An 8,951-nucleotide genomic window follows, 5' to 3' on the forward strand; every position below is an offset into this window, starting at 1 on the left:
GTTATTTTATGATATTTCTAAATTAGAGTCGCAACACAGTATAGCCATTTTCGCCAGTTATCACTTATCAACTCTATAACTACAACATGCAATACATCACCCCAACCCCGACCTAAACATCTATAGGAAAAATTGCGGTTGGGAAAGTGGGAACACATCATTTTTTACACGTCCGTTACATATCATTTGACAGTATTGCTTTTGAATTGCTCTTAAAATTTATAAACTGTAGATTACTCTGACTATTATTTGTCATTGTATTTTAACCAATACACCAGTTTATTTATTTTAAAACTGCGACCAAAATCAAATGAACGATACAAAATAAGGATCGCGTCAGTTTACCTTTACTGCAGTTGTTGCCTCCCCAGCCAATTGCACACCCACTACTACACCATCCATTTGTTACATTGCACTTTTCGGAGGTATTGTTACAATGACACAATCCCTCACAGTTATATCCAAACTTGTTGTCTCTACAAACTAAAATTCGCAATCGTTGAGTGATCTTATACGAAGATAGTATTACAATGGAAAATCTGAATATTTTCCATACTCGAAGTAAAAGACCTAGGTTAAAATCAATAGGCAAGATAAATGCAAACAGGGAAATATAGTTTTACAAAAACAACGTACTATCATCACATCTGATTCCTTCGTATCCCCGCTCACATCTGCCTGCTGGACAGTTTCCTGATATTGTATCACATATACCATCGTCCCGACAGTAACCGCAATCCGAGGAGAAATTGAGACCATACCGGCCGTCAGTGCAGACTGTATACGTAATAATTAAAAAAAAAATACATCTGATAGCTCATAATATATGTATAAATCTGTACGATGACTTCAGTTTAAAGCTATTTTGTTCAATTTGGCTTCGAAGTGAGTGATACCATAATCCGATATAAATCTGTTCCCTAGTATGAACCAAGTTCGGAAGTCAATGATGTGAAGCTGTGAGAAAGTGTCCTTAACGGCGCTCAAATAGACAAAGCATTTTCTGGGTAATCCACTACAATACTTTATATTTTTAAAAATGATTTTCATGATAGGTTGTTTCTCTTTGCAATCGAATTGTCGTCAATTGATAATTAATCGTTTTGTTTTAAACGATAGATTTCAAAACCTGTTGTCCTGTTGTTTGTTAAACGAGGAATATTATTTTTCATACTTTGCTCAATACTAAACACTTTTATGGATTAAAACCCCAAATTGATAATGTTTCAATTACAAAGGTACTCATTATAAGCAATATCATTTCGAATATACTTCGACAATTAAACATTTAACTATAAATAACTTTTTTCCAAAACAAACGTTATATGATATTTTATACCATAACCCTGTGTATAAGTATGTTTTAATATTACCAGTAAAATAACGATTCCTCATTTTTTCAGTAAAAGTAATTAAAATGTTTTAGGAATCTGTATTGTATTTAATTACGATAAGATATCAATTCAAACATTAGAAGTGGAAGGGTTAAGATGAGAGATACGTTACAATAATGCATAGTCAATGATCAATACGATTGAAATGATTTATTTTTATCAAAAAGTGAATGTTGTTAAAATAGAACATTATGCGTTTATATGTAGGGGACATGACTTGCAATTTTGTCCATACGATATTATCACTCTTCATCAAATCATTTTAGTTCTGTTTTATGATAAAAGTTTATTTAAAGAAAGTAGATAATTATCTAATTAACATTCTTGTACACTCGAGCGATGATGCTATGCGTACTACATCCTGGTTTAATCGCCCCGATTCTGAGTAGAAACAACGAAACTTTCAGCAAATCAGAGGCGTTTTCTATTTATAGATTATGTTTGAGCCGACAAACCTTGGCGATTGCATAAAGCCAATGAAATAGACTCTTACAAACACAAATTAGAAATCCTGTCAAAGACCTATTTTAGATAAGAGTCCAGCTATTCATACTTCTTGTCACGTGTACCGCATTTTGTATACTTATATCTTCACTCCGTTGAAATACCAATATGGCGACGATGACGAAATTTTGCCGTACCAGTGATGTCCAACAATAAGGCTCATACAGAATCCATAGCGGAGAAGGTATTTAATCCAGCGTAGGTCAATTAGGTTATATATATTTTCCTTGTTCATGTGATACTGATAGAAAAACTGGTCTTATTTCATTTTATACTTTTGAAATGTGTATGTGATATTTACATGTTTGTCCTTATTAAAGGTTTATTTGAAAACCCTCGATACATTGATATACGAAATGACAGATATATGGTTTATGGAAAATACATGGATTTCAAGTTTTCGAATTATTTATATCAAAGAAAACTGAAAGTTCATGATGCGTTTTTTTAAATGCACATTTCCGTTTAAGAAAACGTTATGTCAATCTTACTCTTTTAATTGGACTTAGATTTATCATTATCACACCTCTGGTGAATGAGAATGCCATTTAAATGATCAAAGGAAAACTTGATATTTCCTCTGCATTTTATGACAAACATTTATGAAACGTTCATCACTTTATGTATTTGAACTAGAAATTATGTAATGAGCTTATTAAAAAAATATGACGTCACATTACCGGGTGTTATCGCAATATTTTTAAAAAGAGCAAATTTTGTTCAGGGTATATTGTTTATGGCGTATTTCATACTGGATTACATTTTAGTATACATTTTATTTATGAACGGGAATAAAACGATCGATTGTGTATTTTCTTTAGTTCTTCCAACTACTACATGTGTGACGTAATACGTTAAAAACGTTATAGTTAAGATATAATTAAGATTTAATTAAATGAATATGTGTCTACATACTGTATGTTTAGTAATGTAAGGCATATTTGATTGTCATTTGAATATGGAAGTGGTTGACAGCCGACCTGGTACAAATGTACAAAATGGTCATGTTAATTACAAAAACGTGTATTCTTTGGGTTGTAAAGCTGTCATATTTATACAAAAAAGTAGTACTTAAGAGAGATATTTTGTATGTAAAAACAGTTGGGTTAGAGAAGGCAAGAAAACGGCCTTGGGTCCTTAATGGGCGGCAGTTAGGATGCGGGATTACCTTAAATGTCATGCTGTACTTAGACTTGATTATTATACTTAGAAAGAACTGGAACAATAAAGAACTAACATTCGAACGGTTGTTGTTTAATAGCTTAAAGACTTCCAACAAGTTAAGTGAACAGTAGCATTACGTGACACATGTCAGCAAATTGTATGTATCCGTTATAATAAAAATTATATTGAATTAGATAGAAGCTTTCATTTTTGCGTTTTTTCTATCACTTTCTCCAACAAAAAAAGTTAAAATATATATGTGGATGGGAATGGGAATATGATCATTCTGGCCCAAAAATGACATTTTGAGATATTGTAACCTTTATGATGCCAAGTATTTCTAGAACAAAAATCCAAAGTTTCAAGTCAAAATTCACAAAAACTAAAAAAATATAGTACTTTTCGTAACACGGGTGTAGAAATCGAAATGAACAAAATGTATGGTCTAATGTGTTTATTTAGAATGAAATATCCATGTCAGATAAGTATCATGTCAAGGACTATTTACATGTAACATATAAGTTTTAGCATAGAAACAATAAGCACTCATAGTTTGATTACAAAAGTTAACGAAAAGTTCATAAGTGCATTTGGTTGCTATGGTAACTATTGATAATGCCATTTTCACTCATTTTCTAAATGTTTCTCAAAAAATAATGTTTTTCATAAAGTTGTGTTTTAAGTTATTGACATTTTTATGATACCAAGCAATTGCAGAAATAAAATCTGAACTAGTCAGTCAAATATTAAAAAAACAACAATGGATATGGAACATTTCGTAACAGAGAGCTTTAACACAATTTTAACGAAATGTTCTAAATCTGTTCTTATTTTGAATGAAGTACACAAGTCAAAATATTAATATATAAAACTATCTTTACTAGTATCACATTCACTACAAAAGGAAAATAACAAGTATACATTGCTAATGTCCATAATGATAAAGAAACTTACAACAAAGGTCAAAGCAAAATTCAGTTGCTATGGTTACTTATGAAAATGCTATTACCAATCATTTTTGAAAGTCCGCATAATTTTTTTTTATTTATAAGTTATTGACATCTTTATGATACTAAGTATTTACAGAAATTAACTCTAAAGTTTCACGTTAAATTTCACAAAAGTTATAAAACATATGAAACATTATGAAACACAGGGATAAAAAACAATGTGAACAAAACTGTTCTTATTTTAAATATTATATATATGTCAAGATACCTGTTTAAATATATCACTTATCTTTACTAGTGTTACATAAACTTCAACATTAAAATAGCAAGTACACATTGCTTATGTCTATAATGACATAGAAATTGGCCACAAAGGTCAAAGCAAAAATCGGTTGCTATGGTTACTAATGAAAATGCTATTTCCAATCATTTTCAAAGTCTGCCACAAATAATGTGTTCTCAATATACAATGCGTTTTAAGTTATTGGCATGTAAATGATACCAAGTATCTTAGGTATAAAAACTAAAGTTTCTAGTCATTTTTGTACAAAGAAATCAAAAGATATGGATCATTCTGCTACACATTGGTAAGCCAGTTTGAAAACAATGTCCACTAAAAATGTTCTTATTTTAAATGCAGTGTCCATGCCGAAATACTAACTTAACTGTCTGTTATAGCTAACACATAAACTAATTCATAGACACAAAGAGTACACATTGCTCATTATATGTACAAAATGACATAAAAGAACTACATAAAACAACAGCCTGTTGCTATGGTTACATGTGATAAGCCATTTTTTACTCATTTCTTTCATATTTGCCACAAACATTTGATCTACAATCGACATTTCACCAACAAATGAGTAAACTTCGACTTTACACAGAGTTGGTTTAGGGCATACTGCAGATCTTGATGACTCAGATCTAAAGAATGGACCAAAAGAATATTGAAGGTACGATTGACGTTCAGCATCTAGGCACGTTGCGTGCTTTATTTCAGGCAAAACACCACATTCTGGACTCATCCTCAAAAGAATAACTTCAATTTCTGAGGAATCTATAAACTCTTTCCATACTAAACTCCTGGTTTATGTTTTGATACATAGAAATGGTGGTATTTGGTAATATTCTTTAAAGTTTTGAAATATGTATCTAGGAATGATTTCCAACTGTGAACTGTGATTGGCTGTTGAGGGTCATAAACCAAGTGTGGGATGTTGTGGCCGGACTTTGAAGAGGTGAAAACAGTGTGGGCAATTTCTTGAAGATTCTCGGCATTACAACATCGCCACTGGACCTTCCAGTTGCCGAAGTGACAGTCAGGAGCAAATTTGGTGTGCCCAGCCAACATAGTGTTTAGTGTTACACTCTCATGCAATCCTGAAAATTGTTGGAAGATCTGTTTAGTGTAAATAAAACTTATCTATATTCACAAAAAATATAACTAAGCAAATGATTTTAACTAGGGTATAATAAAGTTTTCAAGACATATAAATCTTACAATAATGGAGTGTTAACATATGTTTATTTAGTTAACATATTCCTCATATCAAATTACTGCCAACTACACTTTAACTTCATCCAGTTCTGCATCCTTTAAAATTAAAGCACCAATCGCAGATATCAATGATGTGATTGATTTCAAAAGACAGTGCATTTGTCCTAAAAAATCAGACAAACAATTATTAATAGATAAGAAAACTTACCTGTCATTACAGGTCACATGGCATACCAAAGCACAGCATTGTTCTTGTTTTGGCCGACAGCATTATCGAAATAAACCTGGAAAATTTAATACATTTTTTTTCTTTTTTAAGCTATATGCAGTACATGAAGAAAGCAATGTTATATTGATGGACACATTTCATAAGCCATGGTTGAATCCAAATATCCAATCGTTATCAATCATCGAATGTGAAATGGAAAAAAAAAATCTGAGTAAGAATGTGTTTCATGGTGTAAAATATGTTAAGTTTCATCATCTTTTATATTCACTATTGATTCTCATAATCTCTTCTCAGCAATAAGGATAAAGTTTGCATAAGCTGTTAGAACCTTTAATCCATTAAAATTCTATAGATAATTTAAATGGGTGAAGCACTAAATACCTCAGCATGTTTTTCACCGACACCATAGTGCTGAAAGTAGTGGTGGGCCAGGCTCACGACACTGTCACTTCCTTTCCCCGGCAATTCGGCCTCGTCCACCAGATAAAATGTCTACTTTCCTGTACAAATAAATGTTAACTATTGTTAAAGGGACTATACACCAGATTGGCACCAAAAACAGTTTTTTTCTGTAACAAATCTCAGGACAATTATTTAATAAAATGTTTTACTCTTTGATATCATAATTGTAAATAAAATACCAAAATGTAAATGTTCGATCCGGATTCACCAAAATTGCAGTCCAATGTTGTATCTACTGTGCTACGAAGGCTTACTCTAAACCTTTGGAATATCTAAGCTATATACCTAACTTGGTAATATCAGGTGATAACATCGACAAGCCAATCACGCATACAAATGAATTCTACTAGGTATACATACCTAGTAATCTTTTTTAATGGTACAATACGAAAAAACTGCAAATATATAATTGTAAACTATGTGGTACTTCAGTTACATGTAGTTAGTTTCAATGCATTGTACTCATTGATACCAAGTTTATGTCAGTTTTCGACAATTTTCTTCTTTTTTTCCCGCTATTTCATCATATGGTGTATAGCCCCTTTAATTGATTTCACAAATAATAATAAAATTGTACTGAAATAGTCAGCAAGAAGATAATGTAGACAACCCAAAATGACACTAACAGATAGCTGTATTACTTTTACAGATCTTTATTTCTAATTAAAATTCATTTTTAAAATCCAAGCTAAGATCAAGAGTGTTTAACTTGTTTACGTTGAATCTTTTAAAAGGATTTCTAAGTATGGCCAAGGTAAAAGTTTTTGAACAGGAATACAAAGCTGACAACATAAAAAATCTAACCTAAAAAATTAATTCTGACTTGGAAAGACAATTTTTACAGGTACATCATTATTGTATAAGATCTGTCTTATTCTGTTACTCCATGTTTAATTCAAAGTGACATCTTACCATAAAAACATAGCTGAACCTAAGGCACACATCCGAAACACATGACACTTCTGTGGGTGGCGAAATATATCGGCCCAACTTGTTGGCATGATGTGGATAGTGGACTTGCTGGGCAAAATCCCATGAGTAGTAATAGTGCACATCTTGGCTACATGGTTCAGCACCTTCAAAGACAATAATGATAGCAAATAAAAAATCAAATAGTATTTTACTTTATGAAAACAGGTGATCCGAACCGTTATTCAGTAACATTCAAATGATAGTAGTATGCACACTGCATTGTTTACATTTTGAATCTCCTTGACATCTTCAGTTCTCAGAGTACCATCATAATTATTTTACATTTTTTTATGTCGTTGAAATTAGTCTCAGAAACATCATGTCCACTATCAGACTCTTGTTCACTTCACAATCAAAATCATCATTATTTATCAAACATAAAATTGACCTTTCATCTGAATCTTTTATATTTTGACTTTGAGAAGACTGCACAAATTCATTTATAATAAAGATTGTCAAGTTAAAGTTGTTCATTTGCAAAATCTGGATCATCATTTTGAATATATTCTTTTTCATAAGGTTCCGTCGAGGCCTGTGACAACGTTTAACATTTAACCTTGGCGGTCATTATCGGTTGCTAACAACAAAACAATTTGCAGAATTCACTTCCGGGTTTTGACAATTACTTTGATTGCCATGTGAAAGTACTGTCAAATTACTTATCAAGCTTGTAGATTGTGTTATACTGATTAAAAATAATCATTAATGATTAAATAACATTTTATTTGTACTTACCACTTGAAATTCCACAATTTAAACCAAGAAACGTTGAAGTTTAACACCGGATGTTCCTCGTGATAAAATGGGAAACGGTGTCTCGGTTACTACGTTGTTTGTCAGAATGTTAACAAATATCGGTTATAAACAACCATTTCATGATCAAGCATATTCTGATCAATGTTCTTTCGTTTCAAAAAAATAAAATAATACTGTTTTTATTTCAAAAACGCCTCACATCATCGACCAGAAATGTTTGCACCTTACCGTCATACAAACGTAGTTACCAAAGTCCAAAAGCCGAACAGCTGACCAACTCTTTCGGTAAATTAAACACACGTTCAAAGGTTATGATCAACTAAACGTCAATAAATAGTGTTGCAGAGGGTTTATTGCTGAAATTGACGTTTTTTTTTTATGTTGACAACAAATAACTAAGTTTTAAGCTCGAAAATACCATGAAAAATCAAGGGGAAAAGAGTGCGCGATTTGATTCTCGCTTTTTCTCGTTATTCACGTTAGCGCCACAATGATCAAAATCGCGTTCCCATCCACATATGTATAAAATGTGTCAGTGAAAGAACATCCCAGAACACAAGAAATGGTAATTCGGTGATTGAACCAGCGGATTTTTTTTGTATAATATAAAAATATTGCACCTTAACCATAAAGATGAATAACAAATACATTATAGTACATTCAATGTAGTTAGTATAATTGGGATTAGTAATCCTTATTAGTTTATAGGCACTTATGTTATGTTTACCTATTCCACAGTGACTGTCCTTACTGAAATCAAAGCCCAAATTGCAGCCATTGGAGCATTCGCCAGTAGTAAATTTGCAGGTTACATTGTTCCAACAATTTCCACTGCATTTGTGTTGACACATAAATCCATAGTATCCGGTCATGCATTCTGCAAAAAAATGGACAACAATATTGAGTTGAGGGAAGTGAATATTTTTAAACATAATATCAAAGGGTAAATAACTATAATTTTACGAATATACAATACGGTAAATACATACACAGGTTACTCACTATTCAGAAAATATATA

At 31.8% G+C, this 8,951-nt stretch overlaps 1 long non-coding RNA gene across 2 annotated transcripts; it reads right to left on the bottom strand.

The window, feature by feature from the left end:
* Positions 1-3,501: 3,501 nt before the first annotated feature.
* LOC128227390 (uncharacterized) lies at positions 3,502-7,997 on the bottom strand. 2 transcript variants are annotated; one of them, XR_008259805.1, is made up of 5 exons: positions 7,912-7,926; positions 7,117-7,280; positions 6,124-6,242; positions 5,722-5,797; positions 3,502-5,395 (listed from the first exon to the last, which is right to left on the bottom strand). It is a non-coding gene; the product is annotated as an uncharacterized LOC128227390 (long non-coding RNA). The 2 variants fall into 2 exon arrangements; XR_008259804.1 differs by lacking the exon at positions 7,117-7,280 and having other exon boundaries at positions 7,912-7,997.
* Between the last annotated feature and the right edge of the window lie 954 nt (positions 7,998-8,951).

Source organism: Mya arenaria, chromosome 3, assembly GCF_026914265.1.
Source record: "Mya arenaria isolate MELC-2E11 chromosome 3, ASM2691426v1".
Lineage (NCBI taxonomy): Eukaryota > Metazoa > Mollusca > Bivalvia > Myida > Myidae > Mya > Mya arenaria.